At 53.0% G+C, this 26133-nt stretch overlaps 1 protein-coding gene across 2 annotated transcripts in view; it reads left to right on the plus strand.

The window, feature by feature from the left end:
- ZNF423 (zinc finger protein 423) overlaps positions 1–26133 on the plus strand; it is a 294220-nt gene that overhangs the window by 243484 nt on the left and 24603 nt on the right. The gene's annotated exons all lie outside the window — the stretch shown is intronic.

Here is a 26133-nt window from a genome sequence, read left to right on the forward strand (position 1 = left end):
TTACAGCTGTTGACATATATTGAGTTACATGTGCCTGGGCTAGATCCCCGCGGTCCTGTTCTGCAGATCTCTTCACCATAAAGTGCGCTATTCTCAAGTAAATGACTGACTTCAAGAAAGCATGGTAGTTTAAATGTTACTATAAATACAGGAGCTAAGACATTTTAATTATAATTTTTGAGTTATACAGTGTTCTGTAAGTACACCAGGCATTTACAAAAGAATTTGTGTTGAGCTTCCAGACACGGTGCTCTCTTGTGGATAGAGAAGTAACTGCAGGTGGTGGCTGGCCTTCTGTTTACTTAGGGCCCAGAGGGGAGGTGGGAGGCGGTGGGGTGTGCAGACAGGGTGGCTGCTCCTTTGGGGATGTCGGAATCCATTCCACACACATTGTGTCGAGGCCTCTGTGTGTGCAGAGTGCTGGGCTGGGGGCTCGGGGTGGAACTCGGATTTGATGGGACAAAATCTCCACACTCAGGTTTGTGATCCCCCGGGGCACACAGCTTGCAAATTCACTGTAAGAGATGCCAAGAGAGAAAAAATATATACACAAGAACTCACCCCCAACCCTCGCCCGCTCCCACCTTGCCTAAAGGAAGGGGAGGGCCCTAGGGAAGGGGGCCACTTCCGCTCTGACTCCTAGGCCAACAGGGAGTATTTGGAATTGAACAAAACCCAAAGCAGTTACAGGTGCGGATGCACATGTCAGGTGAGTAGGCTGCACAGACTGCCTGGCCTTCTCCCCCTGGGGCCCTTGAAGTCTCCTCCTGCTCAGTTCTGGAAGGTTCCCAGAGCTAAGGAAGACAGGGACCCGCTGGGCCTGGTAGCACAGCCCTCGGCAGGATGGGGGAAGGCAATTCCTGGATTAGAGATGAGGAGAGCAGCTGGGGATTCTCCCCCTGCTGTGGTTGGATGGGAGCAGACCTTCAGGGCACCTGCTTGTGCATGTTCGGTCACTGACCCCTGAGTTAAGGAAAGGAGACAGACCTGGACGGGCACATGTCACATTCTGTTGCCCATGTAACATCCACCCTCACAGCCTTCATCCAACCTTCTAGCCATCTGCCCATCCCATCCATGTGTCTGTCCGTCTGTTCACCCTTATCATTCACTCATCCGTCCACCCTGATATAATCCATGAGACCTATAGCATAAGGATTAAGAGCGGGGCTTCTACAGTCAGACCTCTTTTGTGTTCAAACTACCTCCATCACTTACTTGTCCTCAAGAAAGCTGTGTAGTGACCCTTTTTGTCTACAAAATAGCAGAGGACAGCAAAAGCAAGATAACTATGTGTCCAGTGCCTGGCTCACAGCAGGGACCAAGTCAAGGTTGCCTCTGTGGTGTGAGTGACACCTGCATGTTAGCTGCCGTCCTGCACGTGGTCTGAGTGACACCTGCATGTCAGCTGCTGCCGTCCTACACGGCCTGAAGACAATGACTGAGTTCTCCAGGCCTCAGCTAGAGAGGGTTCCTTGGCTATGCAGTTGGCAAAAGACCTGCTGAGATGGTGTAAGGTCCACGAGGGAATGGCCAGTGCATTTTGGATGTATTGCTGTATTTGGAGAAAATTTACTGCCTTGTAAGCTCACCCAGGCTGTTTTTATTTTTTGATTTTTTAAAATTTGATTTTTATCCATGTGGAAGGTAGAATAATACAGAGAGGGAGAGAGGTCTTCTACCCCTGGGTTCACTCCTCCTGACTGTAACTGCCAGGGCAGGGCCAGGCTGAAGCCAGGAGCCTGAAACTCCATCTGGGTTTCCCATTAGTGTGTCTTGAGGGGCTCAAGCACAGGAACCATCCTCTACTGCCTCCCAGGTACATTAGCAATGAGCTGGTTGGGAAGCAGAGCAGCAGGAACTCAAACTGACACTGTTATGGGCTGTGGATGTCTCAAAGTGGTGGCTTAACATGCTGTGGCACAACGCTTGCCACCCCAATACTCTGTTTAAAAACAAAAAGGGGTGTGTGTATTAGAAAGGTAGGGATTGGGCTCGATCTTCCACCTGCTGATTCATTCCCCAAAGAGCTGCGACATCCAAGGCTGGGCCAAATGGAAGATGGGAGCCAGGAACTCCATCCAGGTCTCTCCTGTGGATGATAGGGGCCCAGGCACTGGGACTTGTCTCTTGCTGTCTTCCCAGGTGCCTTAGCAGGGAGCTGGCTCAGAAGTAGAGCACCTTAACCCATCGTACGACACCACAGGCTCCTGTTACTGTTTTTAATGTAGTCATGTTTACTTTCTGTCCCTGGGGTCTCCTAAACTTTTGGAAAATATTATGATATAAGCACAAAACATCCTCTTTGAAGATGACATTTCTTGGTGAATTGTCTTGCCAATGCTCTTGATTTTAAAGGCAGTGTTTTACTGCGCGGACTCAATGCCAGATACATTCCAGTTCATTCCTTCTCTGACCAATCTCTCACATATTCCTCCACCCAACATGTGTCGAGGATGCCAGCTGGGTCCCAGGCACTGTGCCAGGTCCTTCTGTCCTTAATGTCTTGCATAGGATTTCTATTTCCAGAGGGAAATAAACCAGAATCTTGGCAGTGGGTTTCTGTGAGGGATAGAATTGAAGGTGATCTTTATCGATTTTTATGTATTGCAGATTTTTATTAGTAATCGCACGATGCCTTCATAACATCACAAGAGCCAACTGAAAAGCCAGCCAAAGGCCCTGACCTCATGATGCTTACAGCCGAGCAGGAAGACAGCACTAGCCATGGCCTGAGTGATAGCAAAGGGTACTAGCTATGAAACCAAAGTCTGAAAACAAGTGGAGTGGGCACACTTTCTGAATCGCTGGCCTGGAGACTCTTTGGGCACCATGACCCACTGCCAAGTCAGCTCCCTGTGGTTATAGCTCCCCTTTTGGATGGTGTAGACAAGGCAGGGTGGGCAGAGGGTTTTCAGAGGTCACCAGATTTTGGGGAGCTCTGTCCTTAGTTACGTATTAAAGGAAAATGGGGTTAACATAGCCACGAGGCAGGTTGTGGAGGTGGCTGATCTCCTGGCCTGGGTCAGTGCTGACACTCAGCACAGAGGTTCCAGGCTGAGGTTCAGCACCTACTGAAGATCCTGGTCCAGGACAGGAGAACGTGCTTAGCTGAACTTCCCTCTTCTTGTCTGGTTATTGGGAAATTGGGGTCAGGAGCTGAGGCCCTTGGGTGCGGGGTTCATAAGCCAGAGAAGATGTTCTCCCAGTGTGGCTATATCATGTTTTCAGTCCTTATAGAGTTTGTGTTCGCAGAGAAAAGAGAGCCCTGCAGGCCAGGATGGGAGTGGGCTCCAAGGTGGGTGGGAGTCAGTGAAGGGGTGGAGGGGTCTCGTGCGTCCATCTACAGTGGACCGTGCTGGGATAGAGGCATCGCCTTGCTGCTGCTGATGCTAGTCTGAGTCTTTGACACAGTTGTGTTTTGGGGTACCACGGTTCCCAGCCAGTGGAGAACTCTTCTCTCAGGAGCATCACTGAAGAAGGTATGGAAGCATTTTGTACACTTGGCTATTTTATGCCAAGACTAAATTCCGTCAGCTGATCTGCTAAGATTGGTTGCTCCTGAGCCATAAAACTACATAACTTCGCATGATGCCTTCTGTTGGTGATTTTAGTATGACCCTGTAGTTGGAGCTATTGTTATTATTGAGACTGCATGTTGGGCTGCTCCCATCTGTCCCGCTTACAACATCCCTGCAAGGTGAGCAGTATGATTCGCTTTTCCCAGTGCTGTGGCTGGGCTTTCAGCCGTTCCTGTTACCTTCAGGGTCTCTGCTCTTTCCGTTGCATTTTTATGGCTCATGGAGCATAAAACATTTTGTTTTCTAAAGAAGATGTATTTACTTATTCAGAAGTACCAGTGAGAGATGGGGAGGGAGCAAGAGAGAGATCTCCCACCTACTGGTTTATTCCTCAAGTGTCTGCAGTAGCCACAGGCTGAAGCTGGGAACCAGGAACTCCACCCAGATCCTCGAGGTGGATAACTGGGACCCAAATCTGTCTGCTTCTTCCCAGGCGGGCACATTAGCTCGGAGCTGGAGCAGAAGAACAAGGTAGCTAGGACTTGAACATTCACTTCCCATGTGGGATACAGATGTCCCAAACTTGCAGTTTAGGCCAGTATGCCATGATATCTGCTCAGCCATTTTTATTATTATTATTTTTTAATTAATTCTTGATCCTCACATGAATGATCCCAGGGGAAAGATGGGGCTGCTTCTTAGATCCATGTCCACCTAGGAATAAACCTAGAGGGCCCCAGGCCCCAGCCTTCCTCTTAGTAGTCCCTTGGTAAACTATGTGACTGCTGCTTTGCAGGGCAAAGGAGTGGGCGGTCCAGGAGTGGGTGGGGGAATGGCTCCACCTGTGTCCCCGCCCCCTCTTGGAGGGGTTGCAGGGAGCCCTGGTCTGGGGGAGGGGACACTTCTGAGGACGCCCAGGGTCTCTGTGGGGGCCCTGGCAAGAGGCTGCACCTCCCCACACCCTTCTCCCTGCTGGGACCCTGTAGGCATATTTTGCTCTTTGCTTTCTGCCCTTCCCGAATGGCACACTTGCACTTGTCCCTTTGGTTTTAGCCGGAAACTGCAAGTGTGTCTTCTCAAATGCAGACTGACGTGCTTCTTTTATGAATTCTCGGGCATTACTATTGATTTTTGGCTGAGGATTGCGAAATCCTATCTCTAGGACTCGGGAGATTTCCCTACTGCAGTCATAATGCATTGTCATTCTTAATATCTCCAATCTCTGACACAATATTCATATCAAGCTGCCGAAGAGTGGCGTCAGCGCAGCCTGGGGGATGGCGCCTGGGCATGGCTGGCTGCCGGTGGGGGGAAGGGAAGCAGGCAGCAGTACTTGGCTGGTGTCTTGCTTCCCCGGCAGCCTGCCTCCCCCCTGCCCCCACCCCTGGTTCGGGGGAGGAAGGCACTGAGCACAGGAGATGGCAGCCATACATTTCTGTTCTTTTCATGGCACAGCTTTCACCGGGACCCAGAGTGGGGTAGCAGCTTGCCCACAGTCACACAGCCAGTATGTGTCAGGGGCAGCTGAGGCTTGGGGCTTCTTTGTTCTTTTACCTGGAAGCTCGAGGGTCACCCATTGTGCATCTGCAGAGGCCAGGCAGGCATTCCCAGAAGTATCTGAGATGCTGTGTGTGTGACCGGAGTGAGGCAGTGGGGTGGTACTGCCATGTCCCACTCTAGCCTGAGTCCCTTCCACCACCATCTTAAGAGTTGCACCTGAGAAATGCCATATGTTCTGAGTTTTCAAGAGAAGTCAGAAGTCCGGATTGTAGGGGAACAAGGCCGTGGAAGCCTGGCCCCACCCCTCAGGCCTGACTAGTCTTCTGTCCTTGTAACTGCTAAAGAGACAGGTAAAGCTACTAGTTTAGCTTCAGTTCTTCCGGACATGCCCCTGTATCACTTCCCACCAAGGGATTCTTTCTCCAGATCTTGCAGTTGATGCTGCTCAGGTCACAAAAACCCTATGAGAGTGTCTTGGAGACATGGAACGTGTTCTTCCGAGGAGTCAACATGGGTGACGGGGCGGTGGCTGGAGCTCTGCTTTGACAAACAGACAGCAGCCAGAACCTGCAGCTCACGGGCATGACCGAAAGGGGAGGTTGGAAACTTTTCGGAGGACAAAGTAGGTGGTTGAGTATTTGGCCTGGATTTGTTGAAAGTTGGAACACTTGAGAAATGCTGCTTTCTTGGGTTGTGGAATCATTTTGTCCCAACAACAGGAATCTGTGAGCAGAAAACAGGGGAGAGATGGGTAGGAGTCGTTGTTCCCACTTGGGAACACCCCTGGATGGAGATGGGACAGGGGCTGGCCCCGAATTGGGGCATTCTGATGACAAAGGGGAGAGGCCCAAGCTGGGGCAGGTTGTGCCCCACAGAGCAGGCAGCCCAGTCACAACAGGCTCCCTCTTGGAGCTCACCCGAGGGGTCACAGAGAGGGGAGATGCTCTAAGCCCCACCTTAAAAATTGGTGGTGGAGTGACCGGGGAGCCCCTCTGGAGAGCTCAGGCCTGCCTACCTGCCCTTTTGTGTCCCTGCTGCGTCTCCTCTGCCTGACACTGATGGGCACAGCCCACACCCCCTCCATGGCAGATCTGTGTTCTGCCGCCACCTGCACCTCTTGTTGGCTCATCACCGTGGGGCGCACTGAAGTGGGTGTACATGCATGTGTGTGACGTCACTGCCATTGCCCACACTGTTTTTATCCAAAAATCATGTCAGATTAACCTATGAAGGCGTGTTAAGCACAAAAAGGGGAAAGACACAGAGGCAAAAAAGAATTGGCCAAGTTGTCAAGGAAGCTGTTCAGTGAGACTGGCACCATGGTGAATAAAAAGTCAGAGGCATGAGAGAACTTCTAGGAAGACCGGGGAAATCGAGGGTGATGTGGAACCTGCCTTCCCAGCTGGGTGTAGCAGTATGGGTGCCAGGGAGCGACAGAGGAGCCCTTCCCTCCCTGGGAAGCCTGAGAACTTCTCCTAGGTTGGATAGGGCATCCCTGGCCACGAGCGGCAAGGTCACGGGTTCGATGTCAGGGCCGGCCCTTTGCTTCCGAAGGGTGGCCGCCTGCCTTGCTGTTCCACCCTGTCCGCCTCTCTCCCCTTCCCTTCCTCCTGAGGTGCAGATGGCCACATTTGCAGGTTAACTGGAACAGCTGGAGATGCATTATTAGCTTCCTGCTGCTCCTTCATATTTGCTTGGATTTTTTTTTTTTTAACGGCAACATAATTTACAACTCATACACTGGTGTCAGAGCTGGCATGTTCTAAATCCGCCTCAGATTTATGGAATGCCGTTGCTTATCAGTGAATGAAGTCATAATTATTGCTTTGTACCATTAAATAGCATAAATATATAAACTGTTATACAAATTGCAGCGAACGCTCTCTCTAGGGAGCTCTAGACCAAATTTTAATGTCGCGCATTTGTCTGGGATGGCAGTTTCTATGGTATATAATAATGTTGATAAATTTTACTGTAGCAAGTGACATTTTAAAGCATTAATTTGGGGGGTTAAAAAAAATCTGAAGGATGCTCAGACCCAGCTGGGAGGTGTTGTGAGGGGCCAGCATGGTGGGGCGGGTGGAGGTGGGGAGTTTGGCCGTGAAGTGGGAGTAGGTGACATGTGGCACCTCCCTGTGCTCTTCTCCACGGGAGAGCACCCCCTCCTCTCAGAACTCCCCAAGGAAGTCAGCAGATACATTTTCCGTGGCAATGATGATAATTAATTTCAAAAAATTCAAATCGATTCATTTCTGCCTTAAATCTGAAGTGTGCGCTAGGCCAAGTGGAGGAAGGCATGGAAAATGCACAATTGGTGGGGAGAGTCCTCGATGTAACCTCCTTCCCAATTATGTAAATTCTGTATGGGGGTGAAAAAAATCCCCGTCCTAATTAGAGATGCAACACCTGGCCTCCGACGACGCTTCAGATGCCAGGCGTGCGGCTGCATCGGCTCCTAAAGCCATTATCGTCGAGAGCGACTTTTGCAGCAGGCCCCAGGACAGCACGTGGCATTTACCTGGTATGCTCTGCGGAGCGCCGCGTGGCCAGGGCGGAGGGCTGTGAAGAGAGGGCGCATGGGGCCCACGTGCCGCTCTGGAGCTGGCCCAAGGAGACAGAGAGCTCGACTCCAGCCTCCGCCCCCGTGTCCCCGGGCCTTGGCCAGCTGGAACCTTCTCTGAGTGCCTTTGTTGCATTTTCCTCGCTTAGCTTCCTGGCTCCCACCCTGTGATGTATGATGCTCTCCACTGGACATCGTGGCTTTGCAAGGGAACGTGGTGGTCCCTTGGGTGATCTTTCAGCGTGTGATAGAATCGTACACCCTGGCCCTTTGGCTTGGGTGCCTCTCGGTGGCTGGTTCTAACCAAAAAACTGTGAGTGGTAGTGGCCCCTGCCACTTCCAGGCCAGCGCCTTTCACTGCCAGGGGACACCCCTTCCTCTTTCTTGGACATGGTCCCTGGCCATCGGCGTCAGAGATGAGAGCTTCTTCACCTGTACATGGTGGAGTGTGATCCATTGTTGTGAGCCCATGTGCAGGGGACGGAAAGGGCAGGTGAGAAGCAATACTCCATTGCTTGTTAATGCACCCCATCCTGCCTTTCCCGACTCACACAGGTCTCTTGATTTTGGCAGCAGCAGGCAGCTGGAATTGTGTCTCACTCCTTCTTCCTCCTTGCTTTGCCTCTGAAGAAGAAATTCTCACTTGCAGAGGCCACAAACCCAGATGTGTTTTAGGGTCAGCTAGAGAAGAAGGGCTAGCTGCAAGGCACTGATACGAGGATTGGCTAGGAGTGCAGGGACCGTTCCCGGAGCACTTGGGTCTAAGTTCGAGTTCCCAGCCTCTCAGCCTTGGTACCTATTTGTGCCTCCAAGGAACATCTCTGGCTTCCCGGGGAACAATTCTTGTGTTCTTTGTCTTTTAAAGGTTTATTTGTTTATATAAAAGGCAGAAATACATATAGAGAAAAACCATCTGCTGGTTTGTTCCCCAAATGCTTACAATGGCCAGAGTTGGAGTAGGCTGAGGTAAGGAGCCTGGGACTCCATCAGGTCTTCCTTGTGGGTGCAGGGGCTCCAGGACTTGGGTCATCTTCCATTGCTTTCCCAGGCACATAAAGCAGGGAGATAAATCAGAAGTGGAGCAGTCAGGACTCTAATTGGCTCTTCTATGAGATGCTGGTGTGGCGGGTGGCAGCTTAACTCCCTGTGCCACATTGCCAGCCCTTGGAAATAGTTCCAAAGCTACACTAGGCCTGCTCACTGTATCTCTTCTTGATAGCTTGCCGTTGTTTTTAATTGATTTGAGAGGCGAAGGGACAGGTGCCCCCAAGAGGAAGAAGTAGGGCTGGAGGCAATGTAGAAGTCCCGTGAGGACGGTAGCAAGGACCCAGCTCCTCCTAGGGTCTGCCCTGGCAGGAAAACACAGTCAGGGAGCTGGGAATCAAACCCGGGCACTCTGTTGTGGGATGCGGGACCTTTGCTGCTGGGCTGCATGGCCACTCCTTGCCCTACATTTTAAATCCTCAACTCTGTAATAAGGAATTCTCACCTGCTTCAGATTTCCAACGGCTAAGATGGGGGTTGGCTCAGCCCAGCTTGGAGCCCTCTCCCCAGGAGATTTGTAAGCTCCATCTCCTCCACTCACAAGCCAGGCTGCTCAACTCAGAGTGGGGAGCACTTACCCAAGAACCGCCCCACCCCATGAGTAGTTTCCTAAAGCGAGCGTTAATGTTGGCAAGTGGAAGAAGTGGTACGTAAGTACACATAGTGGGTGGAAGTGGAATAGAGAACTTTCTGTTTCATCAAAAGAATTGGGGGGGGGCTGCCTAATGTGAGGTACAGGACAAAGTGCTGGATCTCCACCAAAAAAAAAAAAAGAAAAAAAAAAGAAAAAACTTAATGTAAAGACATCCTGCAGGGCAGGTGTGCAAAAATCTGAAACTTCTTGCAACGTTCAGCTCCTGGTCCTGCTTTGGCAGCTCTCATCCAAGGGCTTTGCACTTAGAGGAGTGGAGCTCTGAATGTACTTGCCTTTGACCCTGTAGGACCACCAGCAATGGTCACTAATAGTAAAGGAGCCGGTGGTTGGAGGGCATGGGCTGCATCCCAGCCGCGTGGAAGTATCCTCAGCTCATCCCAAGGAAATGTGTTCAGCATAATGCCTGGTCATGGTCAGCACGTTAGCCAGCTCCTTAGATCATCCACACAAGCCGAGCCTTGTTAACTCAGCGAGCCCAGTCAGGTCCCATGTCTGCACAGCTCTACTTAGGGACTTAGGCTCAACACAGGCAAATAAATGCATTCTGCCCACTCCCCATGTGCCGTGGAAAAAAATTTTGCACCTAAAACTGCAAAATTGCCATTTGCAGCAACTTTACAGAACCGTTTCGGTGGAAATGATTGCTGTAGCCCATGGCTGCTCTTCCTGCAGAGTTTGGAAGCCCTGAGCCAGTTGAGCAGGTGGTCACGCTGGTTGACAGGGTTGGGTGTAGCGTTCTCAGAAGTCACAGGCCATAGCAGCAGCGAGGGCCAGGGCCCAGGCTGCACCTGTTGGCACATGCCAGTCTGCCTGGACATGCTCTTGCCAAGGCATGAGCATGGCAAGGAGCTAGACCCCAGGGATCCCCCTCTGCTTGTTGCCTGGTGCTTAGAAGCTTAGTGTTCCCATCTGTAAAATGGGATTAAGGATGGTGCCACTGTCCAACTTCCTCACAGGACTAAGAATACAGGAGTCAGTGGGTTTTGTAAGGACCAAAGAAAAAGGCCATCTGGGCTTTTTGAGCAGCAACTGAGACAATACAGAAGTCGGACACTGGGTTCCCACCCTGGGTCAGCCTTCGGGGGAAATTCAGTGATCTTGGATGAGTGATCTCACTTCAGCCAGTGCCAATTTCTTCATCTGGAAAATGGGGCTTAGAACCATCTCATTGTGTGGCCGGAGAGGAGCAGTGACTCTTCCCGAAGTTTATAACACAGTTGACACTGCTGTGTGCCTGAGGCCTTGAGGATGGGGTAGTCGCCATCCTGCACAATAGGATGCCAGGTCCCACACAGGTGCTCAGTTCGTGTCTGCAGAGGGCAACAGGGGTGTGACCCCCCCCCCATGCCGGAATTATCTGCCTCCCCCAAGCTGTGAGCCCAGCGAATCCAGAGCCCCACCCCCACCGCCATTACTGCTGCAGCTGGTGCCTTTGTCCCCGGAGTCCCTCCTGGGACCCGCTCCCTGCTGCTTTTGCATCTCAATATGTTCTTCCAAGATGCCCTCCTGCATGAAACCACTCATTCATTCACTCACTCACTAGGGGATCCCCTGAGCACCCACTATGAGCCCTACACCTGCTGAAGTGCTGCTCATCTCTCCGAGGGAATTTCTCTCTTTTCTGAGTTGCTTCCACTCCCATTCCCAGTATGTCGTCCACCCCCTGAAGGATTCTGTCCTGCCTGGCAGAGGTCTGTGTGCAGACCTGACAGCTGTCCCTGTCTGAGGCAGACAAGAGGACTCTAAGAACTTCTGGAAGTAGAGCAGGCATCTGGAAACATGCACGCACACACACACACACACACACATTGTTGGTGTGCACCTGGCAGTTCTTGGGCATGGAACACATTCGGGTCGCAAAAGCAGCACCCGATGATCAGTCCCTTCTGTTCCCTCTTAGGCAAGCATCGTCCTCACTTCCTGGCTCATAAGATAGTGCCCTCCCGGCAGGGGCTGGGCAGAGGGGTGGTGTTGAAAGGCAGGAAATACACTGGCCTTGTCATACAGTACCTGGCATTTGTGGAATCAATGGATACATGGATGGATAAAACCATGCAATTCAGGGGAAAAACTAACTACAACATGAGTACAATAGAGGCCGGTGGTGGCGGTGGTGTTCTCAGTGCAGCGCTAAGGGGTAGATGTCCCTCTTTTTTATAGATAAAGAGAAGGAGATTCGGTGGGGTCAGCCAGCCAAGGTCAGCCGGCTGGTGAGTGACGGTCACTGTGACCCGGGTTTGTCCGGCCTGCGTCTGGAGCTGGCACTCGGTACCTCGCTTCCTGCTGCTTGACGGCCCTGGGCAGTCCTCCCTCAGCTGGACCAGCTGGACATGCACTCAGCAGGCGGCGGAGCGGAGCCGTCCTTGGCCGGCGAGCTGCCGCTTCCTGGCTGCCCCCGCCTGCCCGCCGGGCGCCCCATTCCTCCCGGGCTATACCGGAGCCTTCTGCGCGCCTCTCCAAAGGACAGGGCATATTTCTTCCCAACCCTCTCAAGACCCAACCCGCACTGGAGGGCTTCATCATTATGTAAATTAGCTGGATTGGATCCGCTCCCGCAGATGACTCCGGGGGCGGCAGAAGGACGGAGCTGCCTCCGGAGCACCCGGATCGAGCCTTAGATTAGACCGGTACATGGTTGGGGGGTGGGCACGGAGACCAGACGGGTGCCAAGGATTTGCTGGCCCCTGGGGAGGCGGTCCGGAGGGCTGGGGACAGGTGCTGGGGGAGGTCTGGCTCCCGGCGTCGTTGCTGGAGATGGGACAAGGAACGAGCCAGTCTTTTTGGATTCGCTCTTTGTGTATTGAGCCCTTTTCTGATTCATCAGTAAGTAAATATCAGCTGAGGGGTGATTTGTTTCTAACAAGCTTATAAAATACTGGCGTCATTTGTGGGCTGATTGCAGTGCTGATTATAAACACTCCCCCATGCCTACTCCTCTATGTCAAATTAGCATTCAAAATACAAATATTGGATTTTTGCATCACTTTCTGCCATCGCTTGGAAGCTGGAGGGATGGGAAGGGACAGCCCTAGGATCCAACCTCAGATGGGGGTCCTGGGGCACCAGGAGAGCTGCGGGGTGGAAGGGGCACCCATCAGGGGGCCTCCATGGCCCAGCAGGTCCTCTTTCCTGCTCCCCTGATCCCATTTCCCCATCCCTTAGTGCCTGTCAACTTGAGTCTCCTGCAAGGCACAGATCTGGACAGGCTGCCTCTGGCCCGGAAGCCTTGAGAGCCAGCCCTGCCTCCCCAAGGTGGGCCCAGGCCCATCCTGGACCTAGCCTGAAGCTGTGTTGTGAGAATGATTGGTGAGCTGGTGATGGGGACCTCCACATTCCAAAGGGCCACAGGGAGACTCCTTGGTATCTCAGCTCCTGGCCTCTGGGTCTGAGTCACATCAAGCACGTTCTCTTGTCCGCTGCCCTGCCCTGTGCCTACAGGGGATGAGCCCACAGCCCATGCGACCTCACGCAGTGTGAGAAGAGCTGGTTCCCGACCATCTGCCCAGCTGCGCAGGAGAGCCCTGCAGGTGCACTCCCACTGTTTCAAATACTGTGTATTGCTCTAGTCCATGCCCCAGGCACATTTGTGTCCCTGCTCCACAGAGGGGCAGTCAGGGCCACAGAGGTGACCTGCCCAGGTCACATAGGGGGACCATCAGACAAGACTTCAACAGTAGCCTGTGCACTCCACCTGACTTGGTGGTCCTGAAGCAAGGTGAGAGGGAGCAAGGTACCCCTACACAAGTGCAGGCCCAGCAGAATGACCCTGCTGCCAGGAGTCCCTGGTCCCATTAACCCCTGTGAGATCTGTGCTGGAGATGGGACACTGGGGCAGAGGAGAGATACTGCCATGCTCACTGTGGTCTTAGTCATGAACCAATGGATCCAATTCTTTTCCTTTAAAAAGTTGTGTTATTTTATTGTCAAACCCATGCATGTTCACTGGTGGGAAACTAGAAAATACAGTCAACTGGGGCTGTCCTTGTGGTGCCGTGCATTAAGCCACTGATTGTGATGCAGCATCCCAAATGGGAGTGCTGGTTCAAGTCCCTGCTGCTCTGTTTCTGATCCAGCTCCATGCTGATACACCTGGGAAGGCAGCAGACAATGGCCTAAGTACTTGCTGCCCTTGTGGGAGAGCAGCGTAGAATTCCTGGCTCTTCGGCTGTTGTAGATGTTTAGGGAATGTCCCTCTGCCTTTTGGAAAATTGATCTTGATAAAAATACAGACAGACCGAACTGATCATGCCCTACCACGTGGAGATGAGCTTCTAAGGCCCTAATGGGTGTCTCTTGAACAGGCTTGTCAAAGGGCACACATGGGGGCTGACCTTGTGGTGTGGTTAAGGCTGCTGCCTGCAGTGCCAGCATCCCACATGGGCACCGATTCAAGTCCCAGCTGCTCCAGTTTAAAAATATATATATTTATTTATTTTTATTGGGGAGTCAGATATGCAGAGAGGAGGAGAAACAGAGAAGATCTTCCATCTACTGGTTCAGTCGCCACGTGGCCGCAATGGCCAGAGCTGAGCTGATCTTAAGCCAGGAGCCTCCTCTGGGTCTTTTGTACGGGTGAGGAGTCCCAAAGCTTTGGGCCGTCCTCAACTGCCTTCCCAGGCCACAAGCAGGGAGCTGGACAGGAAGTGGGGCTGCCAGGACATGAACGGGTGTCCGAATGGGATCCTGGCACATGCAAGGCAGTCCTTAGCCACCAGGATACCTCGTCGGGCCCCTAGCTGCTCTGCTTCTAATCCACCTGACTGTTGATTGCTTGAGACAGCAACAGAGCGTGGCCGAGTGCTTGGGCCCCTGCACCCATGTGGGAGACCTGGAAGAAGCTCCAGGCTCCTAGCTCCTGGCTGTTTCAGTTATATGGGGAGTGAACCAGTGGAGAGAAGACCTCTTTCCGTCTCTTTTCTCTGTTATCTGACTTTCAAATAAGTACACACATCTTGGCTTTTGTAAAGGGCATGCATGGATTTAATTTTCCCTCTTTTCTTAAGTGGGCTTGTGCTGAGCACTGGCTTTATTTGTCTCCTCCTGCCCGGTGGAGGTGGGGGATTGTTAGTAGGAACAGGCCAAGTTCTTGAGCCTGTGACTGTCCCTCCCCTCCGCTGTTCTAGGAGGCAGGTACCAGGAGGGTCCTCATATCTCATCCAGAGGACAGTGTCTCAGGCGTCCAGGCCACTGCGCTGGAGACTCTGAGTCCTGCTCACCCCACCCTGAGGCTCCGATCCCACTCTGTGTACTGTCCTCACTCCCGCAGAGCAATAGCTGGAAGCGGTAGCTGACCAAGCACACAGGCACCGTGTCCAGCCTCAGGACAGCGTGGGGTTTACAATTGGGTTCCATCACAGCCACCACATGCAGAGCCAGGCCTTGCTCCTAGATGGCAGAGGATGAAGCCCAGGTCCCAGTGTGGCTCGTGGCCCGTGCGCAGATCATGGTGGCTTGAACAGAAATTCAGCTGAACAGTTCATGTTGGTTGAGCACCTCTTGTCTGTCTAACCCTCTGTGCTTCTGCCCTTAGACATTTTGTTAGTTGCAGGTGACAGTAGACCAAGGGTGCCCAAAAAGAGAAGTTGCTTTTGAATAGTAACTTTTTCTTTCACATTACTATGCATAGCACAGGGTGCACAAGCCAAGGTCTGTCTTGGAAAACTGTGGCTTCAGGGACAGAGGCAAGGCCTGGGAGCTGCTTGGACAAAGGTCCAGAGTCATGATGGAGGGAGGGAGGGAGGGACAGAGGAAGTCCTGGGGCAGGAGGGTGAATGGAGGTGTTGCTTAGGTGGGGCCTGGGCTGGTGAGCAGGCCAGCGAGTATAGCTTTATGCTGGGAGAAAGGGAGCTGCTGACAGTTCTTGAGCAGGAGCGTGAAGGGGGGACCTTAACACCCGGGGAGGATTATCTATCTACTCTACATGTGCTGGAGCAGGAGAGATGGGCCAGGGAACTCGTTGCCAGGCTTGGGAATTCGTTTGAAAACTTTGGGTTGATTCGAGAGGCAGAGGGACAAATTGCCTGTGTACTGCTTCACTCTCCCAACAGCACACTGAAGCCGGGAGCTGGGAACTCCATCCAGGGCTGGGCACTGGGCACTGAGAGCTGAGCCGTCGTCTGCTGCTGTCTCCCAGAGTGGGTATTAGCAAGAATACCAGAATGGGGAACATAGCCGAGATGTGAACCCAGGCCCTCTGATGTGAGACGGGGTCACATAACCATTGGGCCACAGAGATGGGCTTTCTACCAAGGAATCCAGTTAGGGCAAAGGTGAAGTGCCAGCTAGAGCTGATACAATGGGTTCTTTCTCTTGCCATGAAGCATGGGCCTGGTACCACTTGCATCTCACCACAGCTGATGGCAGTACTTCTACTCACATAGCCTGTGGGGAGGAAGGCAGCCCTGCTCCCCAGTTGCTCAGTGGTCAGTCTCACAGCCCAGCCTGCTGTCTTCCTGCCTCTCCTCGGACCAGGGGTGGTGGCAGCAGCATGGGGTCAGTCCGAGTATTGGGCAGATGAAGGTACGGCCAACGGGGACCAGAGAGCTGGCTGTGGGCAGACCCTGTGTGACCTCAGGTTATTGGGCCCAGAGAAGAGCAAACATGAGTCAGTATTAAACCTGAGCCTGAGACATCCCATGGCCCTGGGCTGGTCTCAGTCCTGCTGGATTTGTCAGAATAAGAAAGAAAGGTGGCAGCACTCCGCTTGCTCTCAAGAAGATGAAGAGGGGGAGAGGTCAGAGAGGACCAGAGAGGGATGCTCCGCCCAAGACCATCCCTCAGCAGGCCAGCCCAGCACTCTGAGCCTTGCCGTCTGTGTGTGGCTTTACAACCATGATGTCGCCTTTATCCTGGTATTACTATCCTTGGATTCATGCCTACTTGAAGGAAGTATCATCCATGTCAGTGCATTCATTTATCCCTTGTTGTATTTGAGTTTCCCATTTTAGCTTCAGTTTTCATTTTACTCAGCCACATGCACAAACCTGATTCTTTGAAATGCAGCTCACGGGAGTAGAAGCCGCACAAACCATTCAGCGAGGCATTGGAAAGCTGACATTCGCAACCTTGACCTACTGCGGGGCCATCTAGTTTACAAGGGGGCAGTCCCTGAACTGGTCATTCTCTGCCTATGGCCTGCAGGTGTCCTCTGTTGGCTGACGCTGCCAGGAGCAGAGCAACTCTGGGGAGGTGGGGCCCTTGGCTTTTGAGACCAGTTAATTGCACAAGTGTTACTTATCCACCTGTGACCCATTGGTCCAAAGTTATAGTTTTTGCGATATGTATTGCAGAGGACCCTGTTAGTCTCAATTGTTCCTGCCTTATCGTGGTCTCTGAGTCCATGCCAGTCAGGAGCCACTAGTTCAGGTTGGCTACTGAGCACTGAAACATGGCTACTGCAACTGAAAAGCAAAAGTTTCCATTTCATTCACTTCTCAGGGATTTAAATAGCCGCTGGTGACCAGAAAGAACTCTGTTAGAAAGCGAGTATCTAGCAGGTGCATACTTTACAAACTTACCAGTAGATATCCGACATTATCTTCTAATCTCATTGTTGATTTTTTATTTATAGAGAAGCATGGGTGGGGATGTCCAGTGTCCACTGAGTGCAATCAAAGAGGACTCTTAAGAAGGGAATGGATGTTTCTTGCCTAAAACGAATGCTTCCAGCCCTGAGTCCTGGTGATGGCACCTTCCCGTTGCATGCTTCGTTCCACACTTGTGTTGTGTATGGGGGAAGCTGTTGACTTTTTCATAACTCCTTTTTGCCCCAAATGGTCTTGGTAGGGACGGCGCCACCAGGAAGCTTTGTAATGGAAGCAGGACTAAGTCCCATGTTCCTGTCAGGGCCGGTGATGGCGGGAGTTGTACAACCTGCCTGTCATGTTAATTGTGCATTAGAAGAGGCCGTGATTCGGAGGATTTATGACCATGCTGGGGTTGGTGCCAGCTGCCTGGTTGCGGGAAGCTTTAACCTGAACTTCAGTGAGGTTTGTTAAGGAAGAAACCACTTGGTTCCAGCTCGGGGACCCCCTTGGGGAGGTGGCAGTTTGCATTTTCCATTCCATCTTTGGCACGCTGGGGGTGGATGCTGGAGAGCAGGCTGTGGGACAGCAATGGGGAGGCAAAAGGTTCTGAGTCCTGGGGATGCCGCGTGTTCCCTCTCCTGGGAGCACAGGCCAGGGTGTTCCCGCAGCTGTTCCACTCTCCGGCTCACACCTTCTCTACCTTGCCGTGGAGTGGCCGCAAGCAGTTCCGTGTTTTGCTCAGGGTCTGGGGTTGGACTTCTGTTTCATCAGGGGCAGCCAGCCAGTCGCTACATCCTTCAGGCACTGACTTCCTAGGGAGCTGTGAGGGGCCAGTGATGGCAGTGTCCCTGTGGGCCTTCAGAAGGTGTTTTTAAGCAGGGCATCCTGGGTAGAGGGTGTGTGCTCTCATGAATTCCCCCACCACTGCTCTGGCCAGCTAGCATCTCTGGGCAGGGTTCCCCACAGAGTGAAGTCAGCTGGGAGAGCTGTAGGGAGCTCCCACTAGTGATGGGCCTGCCTAGGCATGTCAGCCTTGGTCCGAGGCTTTGAGGGGCTCCCTACCAGGCCCAGCTAATGGGAAAGGGTGAGAGGGGCCTACAAGACCCTGAGCCATGTTCTGGTCTCAGGCCCTGGTTGAACAGCGTCTGTGAAAGATCCCTCTGGATTCTGAGAGCAGGACGAGGAGAATCACAAGGGATTAGGAGGTTATAGTCTCAGGAGGGGCATGAGAAGCAGGGTAAACTGAGGCAGCAGAAGCATGAAGCTGCAGTGAGGGAGTAGTGTCAGAACAGGAGGGTCTGAAACCAGGTGCCAGGTCTCCATTGCAAAATCAAGGAAATGGGGGGGCGGTTCAGAAAGTTCATGGGAAAATGAGATTTATCTTAGTTTTAAAAAAGAAAAAAAGACAAAAAAAAAAAAAAAAAACCATGCAAAACCCTGAAGTCCATGGATTTTGGGAATCTGTGCTGGATGCCCTGAGGCTGAGCACGGGGGAGCCCGCACTGTAGCTCTGCAGCCTGGAAAAGAAGCAGGGTTCTGCTGTGTGGGCTTGGTCCTGCGTGGGATTTCAGGGCAGAGCTGTGAGATGCCAGCTAGGTAGTAGTACTGTCATCATCATTCTTTACCTGCTCCTCAGGGAGTTGTGTGTGGTTGTTGTTTTGTTGTTTTAAGAATTACTTATTTCTGGGCCTGGCGCAGTGTCCTGGTGGCTAAAGTCCTCACCTTGAACATGCCAGGATCCCATATGGGCACTTGTTCTAATCTCAGCAGCCCAGCTTCCCATCCAGCTCCCTGCTGTGGCTTGGGAAAGCAGTGGAGGACAGCCCAAAGCTTTGGGACCCTGCACCCGCGTGGGACACCTGGAGGAAGTTCCTGGCTCCTGGCTTCAGATCGGCACAGCACTGGTGTTGTGTCACTTGGGGAGTAAATCATCAGATGGGAGATCTTCCTCTCTCTTTCTCTTCTCCTCTCTGTATATCTGACTTTAGAATAAAAATAAAATAAATCTTTTTTTAAAAGTCACTTATTTCTATTGCAAAGGCAGAGCTACAAAGAGAGACCTTCCATCTGCTGGTTCATTCCCCAAATAGCCGCTATGACTAGTGCTGGGCTGATAGGAAGCTAGGAACCGGGGACTTACTCTTCTGGGTCTCCCATGTAGCAGGGAGCTGGATCAGAGGTGGAGTGTCCAGGGCATGAACTGGCACCCATATGGGATGTCAGTACCACAGATAGGGGGCCAGCGCACCACACCTCCACACTGGCCCCAACTCAAGGACTTTTAATGGGGCTCTTCCCCACATTTCACAGGCAGGAGACTGAGTTGTGGAAGGAAATACTTGGCCCAGAGCCTCCTGGGAATAGACGTAGAGCCAGGACTGTGTTCTGAACTACTTTATCTCAGGCATATCTTCTCACACTCCCAGCAGGCTCTCATCTTCGACACAGTCATGGGCAGACAGTCAGGCTGTCCTGTTTGCAGGGTCCTCCCAAGGGGTATATATGCAGAGGGGCTTAACCTACCCCCTAGCTGAGATCTGTCTGACGTAGCTCTTGGGAGCAGGTGGTCAGTGGAACTGTCTGGAGCCTTCTGATTGGGGTTTTGGAAGAGAAGAGTATGGGCAGAGGACGTGGGACTTGGGATGGCAGTGTTCTGGAGGTGGTTAGCCAGATGGGCCCATTTTGCCATGGAGACCCCTGGTGTGAGCCGGGGTGGGGTCCACAGCCTCTGCCCCTTGCTTCCCTAGACCGTTGGAGAGGAGGATGGCGATGCACCTCTGTCTAGCATCCCTGTTGATGCTGTGCCAGGAGCAAAGCAGAGACACATAGCCACTGCAAGTCAGCCAGACAATGTGGGGACCCGGTCAGGCTGCCTCGGAGGCCAAACCACATGCAGGAAGAGACAACTCCCAGGTGGCCCAGAAGCAGATGCGAGGACCGGCATAACGTGGCGGGGATGAAGTGAGGGGCCGCAGTAAGGGGTGGGGTGGGGGCCAGAGCCACCTCTCTGCCCCCACCTGGAGATAAGGACCTGCTGCTCACCCTCCCATCTGGCTGGACAGGCACTGTGGCTCCGTTGTGGCCTTGGTGTTGTGGGTGAGGGGGCTGTCAGTGAGCACCTGAGTAAATAAGTATAAATAGTTTTCTTTCTGATATGTGACCGGATTATTTTCCAGTTGATTTCAAGCCTTGGCCCCAAGTGGCCCACAGATCAAAAAAAGATAAGGGTCAGTTACAAGGTTGAGCTCATTCTGCGTTGCCATGGTAACTGACCTCCGGCAACCCCCGGTGGACTACACCCAGCTCCCCAGGTGATATTTTTACTGTCCACGCCATCAATCCCGAGCCTTTCAAAACTCAGACTGCCTAATTGTCAGGGCTGTGTTTTGAAGAGGCTCCAGGTCCCCCATGGGGCCCGAGTTCAGGCTGCCAGAGCTCATTTATAAGCCCTTCTGTGCTCAGGGGACCATGACATGGGTCCCTCCTGGCCAGAAAGGCCTAGGAAGGTTGCCCCCCAAGGTGGGGGGCTGGGGGGAGAAGGAGGAGAGAGGGCACAGCCCGTTCTTCCGGATTCGTTAGAGAATGGGGACTCTAATGGGGGCAGTTTTGTGGGCATTGGGGTGGGCTGGGGGCATGGGATACCACCTGCCCCAGTCTCTAGCATTCCCCTCCAAAGTAAGCTTACATCATTTCATCCCGATCATGACCTTGGCAGGTTACTGCAGCAGTGACCTCTCAGTCTTCTATATATAAAGTGGTGACAGACATGACTAGAAAAAACTTTCCACCTTTTTTAGAGTGGCCCTTACCATGTAGTCCTGCTCAAAGCAGTGGGATGTTGGGGTACTTGGGATGGAACCCGGCTCCGCTTCCCATCCAGCTTCCTGCTTATGCACACACTAGGAGGCAACTCCAGAACATGGACCCCTGCTGACCGCACAGGAAACCTACATGAGATGTCCAGCTCAGCCCTTGCTGGTATGGGCATTTGGCGTTTGGGAAGTGAACCAGCAGACAGAACATCTCTGTCTCTCTCTCTGCCTTTTAAATGAAGAAATAAACTTTGAAAACAAACCAGCAGTGAGAAAGCCAGCTTCATGATTTGAGCAAGCTCTGCCCCCCTCATCCCCTTTCTATGCACGTCGATGGTCCTTAGACTTACTCTCCACCCAGAGCCCAGGATGCTTTTACAATGCAGATCCTCATTCTGCGGATCCATGCTAGGGCGTGAGCTTCTGCATTTTTCATCAGCTCCCTGATGACCAGGACTGCTGCACCAAGGACCACATTCTGCCGGGCAGGAATGCAGGTTCTCCAGGACCACCAGGGCCTTGGTGATGGGGACCCCAAGATCTGCCCTTCTCCCACCTGCCTGCTCCCAAGCCTGCTGAGTTTTTCATGAGGAATTCTCTTCCAGTTGCATGTCCTTTAACCCCTGTCCCAGCCCAGCTGTCAGCACCTCTCCCTGCCCTGCTGTAGCTCCCCAGGCATGATGCATGTCCTTGTTTTTTTTTGTTTGTTTGTGTGTGTGTGTGTGTGTGTGTGTGTGTGTGTGTGTGTGTGTGAGATCAATAGCTAAAAGCATGGGGCGGGGTGGGGTGGGGACCCTGTGTGGCTACTCCTTTCCCCACAACTGTCTTTGTTCCTCCCAAGGAACAATGCCCCCTCCCTCACACCGGTTTCTATTGCCTGCTCATGCTTATTCACTGGGGAGGTGTCTGAGGGGTCATCTGAGATTCCCCCTCTCTTACCCTGTTGCCTCTTCATTGTTGGATGAAAGCCAATGGCTTCTGGCACCTTTGGCCTCATCTTCAGTGCAGTTTGATGCACTGTGTGTGTCCAAGCCTGGCCCTGAGATGGCAGTGGATATCCAAAACCAGTATCCAGATGGGCTGTGAGCCTAGCCCCTGGGTAAGCCTATCTCTGGTGCATTACCAGAGGCCTTCAGCTGGCCCGGCATCCTGCATACTGCTTTGCGTTACTTCGGCCTGTGGTCTTGGCTGATGCCCAGGGAAAGACCCCAGCCTTTGTGCCTGGGTAGGCCTGGCAAGCTCACATGTGGATACTTCACTCTCATGTTTTGGACCAGGGTGGGTGGCTGGATCCTGGGACTGAGTCCCCATGACTTTTTGTTATATTCCCCAAGAAGGCCTGCAGGGGGCAGGGTTGTGCGGACAGAAGACCCTGCCTGGTTATGCCACATCCCTGGAAGTCGCCCTGCCCCTGCAGCAGCGTCTTTGTCCTCCTTGGCCAGTCATGGGAGACTTCCCTTGCTCTGGGTGGAGACTGTGTTCCTGAGAAGGTCCAGTGTCCCTGCAGATGAGGGCGGGCTTCCCAGGCCCTCAGTCCTGTGTGATTGGGAGGGACTGTGTGTGGCACAGATAACAGCGTTTCCTGGCACCTGTCATATCGTATTCCCAGCATTGTACTGAGTGCTCAGCCTGTATCATTCATTTCCTGTTTACTGAGCACCTGCTGGTGTTGACCCTACTGTATGTGTGTGTGTGTGTGTGTGTGTGTGTGTGTGTGTGTGTGTGTGTGTGTGTGTGTGTGTTAGAGAGAGAAGAGCAGAGAGAAAACAAGTTAGTTACCTAACTGGCCAACTCTGTTAGGTGCTAGGTGGTGGTGAGAGTCATTGTGAAATGAATGGCTAGGAACATGCTAGAAAGGATGGGGTGTACGCTGTTTGAAGCCCCTCATGGGAGGTCTTAAGTGAACCAACCCTGGAACAGTTTGACAGCAGGAGGCTGGTACGGACCAAGTAGAGTGCTGAGGCAGGCAAGAGCAGCCTGCCTGACTGCCTTACACGTAGCCCACAGTTGTGACTCATTCACTGGCAGAAACATCCAAAGCTCAGAGGTGGCATCGCTTACCCAAGTGCCCATGGCCTGTGAGAGTGTCGGACTTGAGGCTCAGACTGCAGTGTTTTCTGGCTCTCATTTTGGTGTCTTTGATGCCTGCTTCCAGCAAGGAGGCAGCTGACTCTGGCCCCATCCACACCGGCAGCGGTTTCTCCCCCCCAACCCCCGACTCCCCGCTAGAGCCAGACCCATGTCCGTGAAGCTTTTCCCAGAGTTGCACCCTCACATGAGGTCCCTGCTAGGAGGCGAGCCAGGCCTGGCCCGTGCAGATGGCTGCTGCAAGCAGGTCAGTGCCCTGGAGCCCTGGGCGGCGTGCACCTCCTCCCTCCCAGACAGCTGACTGTATGCCCAGGCCCTGCCTTTGACAGTACGGTGCCCGCCCGCCTGTCTGAGCTCCACCTTCAGTATCCTCATCATCAGCCCTCTCTCTTTCCGGCTTCCCCCAAGACCCGTATGGAAATAAGTGTGTGTCTGCCAGGGATCAAATGCTTTCGGAGACAAAAGTAGGGACCAGGGACATTACAGGGAGCTGTCATCTCGGCACGCTGCTCTCCACAAAGCCCACAGCACCTCTTTTGGGCTGACACAGATTCCAGCAGGCTGGCTTGGTTTTAAGCAAAAGTACATCCTATTATTATTATTATTATTATTTTGAGAAATCAAGTGTAAAATTAACACTTATTATTCCTGAGCAGAAGAGAACAAAAGAAGGAGAGGGACTCTGGGATTTTTGTGCTTGCTTGGGTTGTATATAGCAGTTTGGGTTTCTGTTTATTTATTTATTATTATTATTTTAAATGATAACACAGTGGTGGATTCCCCACACCAGCGTCGACTTAGTAAGGGAGACAGGAGACAAGCTTGTGTGATTTTTCACTTATCCAATGAATCTTAGCCTGCCATGTGGCTTGCTCTTAGGGATGCCTGTCATGTGCAATATTTAAACGAAAAAAAAAAAAAAAAAGACCAGAACGAGGAAGAGAAGCGAGCAGGCGTCCTAACTCACAAAAGCCATCCAGCCCCCACGCCGGGGCTCGGAAGCCAGTGATCTTCCTTCAGCTCCACGGAGGTGCCGACTTGTATAAAGCACGGGAGTGATTCTCCCAGGGTGCCACTCGCCCGCACGCCGCCGCCGCCACCGTGTCTCTGGACAGAGCGAGGGGCTGTCAGCGCCACCGCCGGGCAAGAGTGATGGTGGCCCAGCGTTCTATCAATATCCTCCGGCTGGCTCTGATTGGGTCACGGGCTCGCTGGCAGCGTTTGTCACACTAACTAGGGCAGCCCCTCCCGCCCTCTGTGTCTCCCCGACTCCCTCACCCCCCATGCTCCTGGATGGTTTTATAGGCTGAGGTGCACATAATGGACACCCTGGGGAGCCCCCCAGCCCCTCCAGTGGGGAGAAGGCTTGGCTTCAGAAAGATTTGCAAATCAAAAGGTCTTGCAGGAGTGGGAGAGACAGTCCCAGAACCACCGGAGCCCCCTAGGCATTGTATTCATCCCCCCCCCCAACTTTCCTTGGGTTTTCTTTCTCCTCTCCTGGTCAATCCCCAGGTTGAACTTCCTTAAACACTTCAGATGATGGGTGGTGAGGAGCAAGGAGGTGTGTTATTCTCTTCATCTAATTAGCCTGGAACCTCACTTTGATACTGGTTTGGGGCTGTGATTTGCTTTACCAGCAGCCATATAGGCCACGGACCCCGCCTTCAGCCCTCCCTGGGATGCCACGGCCGGCAGGGTGCAAGGGCCACTGGGCAGAGCTGTGTCTCCAAGCCCGTGTGTGTGTGTGTGTGTGTGTGTGTGTGTGTGTGTGTGTGTGTGCGCGTTGGGGAGTCCAACTGATGGATCACGCCATACTGAGTGAACAGCAAGTGACTGTCAGACACGATTTCTCTGATTTGTAAGTTGCGGGAGCCTCCTTTGTGCTCCCCGTGTTTGTGAATCACGTGGCCAGGCTCTGTCCACAGCCAAGTGCATCAAGCCTGCTCACACAGAGCCGTAAATCTCCTGCCCTGTCTGCCCAGCTCTGAGCTTCCGCCTCCGCCAGGATTCCCTAAACCCAGGAAGGGCCTGAGGTTTGGGGGGGGGCTGTCCCAGAAGACATCTGTGTTCATAACCTGATTGCCAAGACGAGAAAGACTCACAGAGTCTGAGGACATGACTCGAGGGTGGGTCACCGTGCCTGTGTGCCCTGGGGTAGACAGAATGGGGCTGCCTGGTGGCGGTGTGCAAGCTGGAGTGGAGTTGGTTTTGTGTCCATTCGGAGTACCACACCCACCTGACTGTGTCACCTGAGCAAGCGATGTGATTCTCCGAACCCATTTCCTCTTCCTAGAAATCTGCCTTTGCAGCCAAGCCGGTGATTTCTGAGATATAGTGTGTTCCAGGCTCCCCTGGAAACTCCTGCACCACGGCTGTTCTCACACCTCTCTTGCGTCGTGATGTCACATTTGTTCATACATTCATTCACTCCTTGAACCCTGTGCTGAGTGCTGGAAAGCACTGTTTGTGCTGAGGGTGGGGTGGGGATGGTGTATGTGGTGGCATCCTTGGAGGTAGCCCTGACACTGGAGACCAGCTCCAACTATATGAGTGTTTTCCTGAGGGAGGTGGGGGCCATGTGTGGGGCCTGCGTGGCAAGTGTGCTGAGCCTGCCCTGTGTCCCCAAACTTGTCAATGAATCCCTTTTCTGCCAGTGCAAATGGAAGCTGCGCTGGAATCTGTCGGGTGTGTGTGGCCTAGTTGCTGGGGCTCCAGGGGCACGACAGGCCCCCGGTAGATTCCAGCCAGTGGGCTATGTGGGACAGGCCTACCTGCACATGCACGTGTGAGAGCCTGTCTCTGCAGCGGGCTGTCCCAGGGCGGGGGAGGCATGGGCAATGCCTGCTGTCCCTGCCAGCCCCTGCCAGGGCCTGGGGACCCAGGGACTCGTCAGGAGCCCCAGCCCATCTGTGTCGGTATCTTGCCACCGGCAGAGCCCCCTCTGCTTTCTCCTTCTTGGCTTTGAGGGCAAATCAGAGCACCTGGCGCCCGTGGAGTGTCTGGTTCCCTGGGGGCGTCCCGTGGGAGTCCATGTCCTTCGCTGTCCCAGATACCAGCGTGCCCGGCAGGAAGCACTTATTGAGCACTTGCTGTGTGCCAAGAGCTGCTCAAAACCCCTCAACACGTGTCCGTGCATTTTGTTCTCACAGCAGCTGCCTCAGAGTGTCTTGACAAGGGGAAACTGAGGCATGCAGAGGTTGTGTCATGTATCCACGATCATCCAGGAAGTGGCTGAGCTGGACTGCAGCCCTGCTGGTGTGACGCTGTGGTGGGCACCTGCTGCTGACTACTGGGCCACCCCAAAGCACAGGCCCAGGACCTCTGTTCCCCTACAGCCCCTGGGGCTGGAACTTGGGTACTTGTTAGTGAGCATAAACAGGGTTCTGGGACACACAGTGCTGAAGAGAAAAGGGCAAAATGTGCACTT

Source organism: Ochotona curzoniae, unplaced genomic scaffold (assembly GCF_017591425.1).
Source record: "Ochotona curzoniae isolate NIBS_2020 unplaced genomic scaffold, NIBS_Ocur_1.0 contig_3622, whole genome shotgun sequence".
NCBI lineage: Eukaryota > Metazoa > Chordata > Mammalia > Lagomorpha > Ochotonidae > Ochotona > Ochotona curzoniae.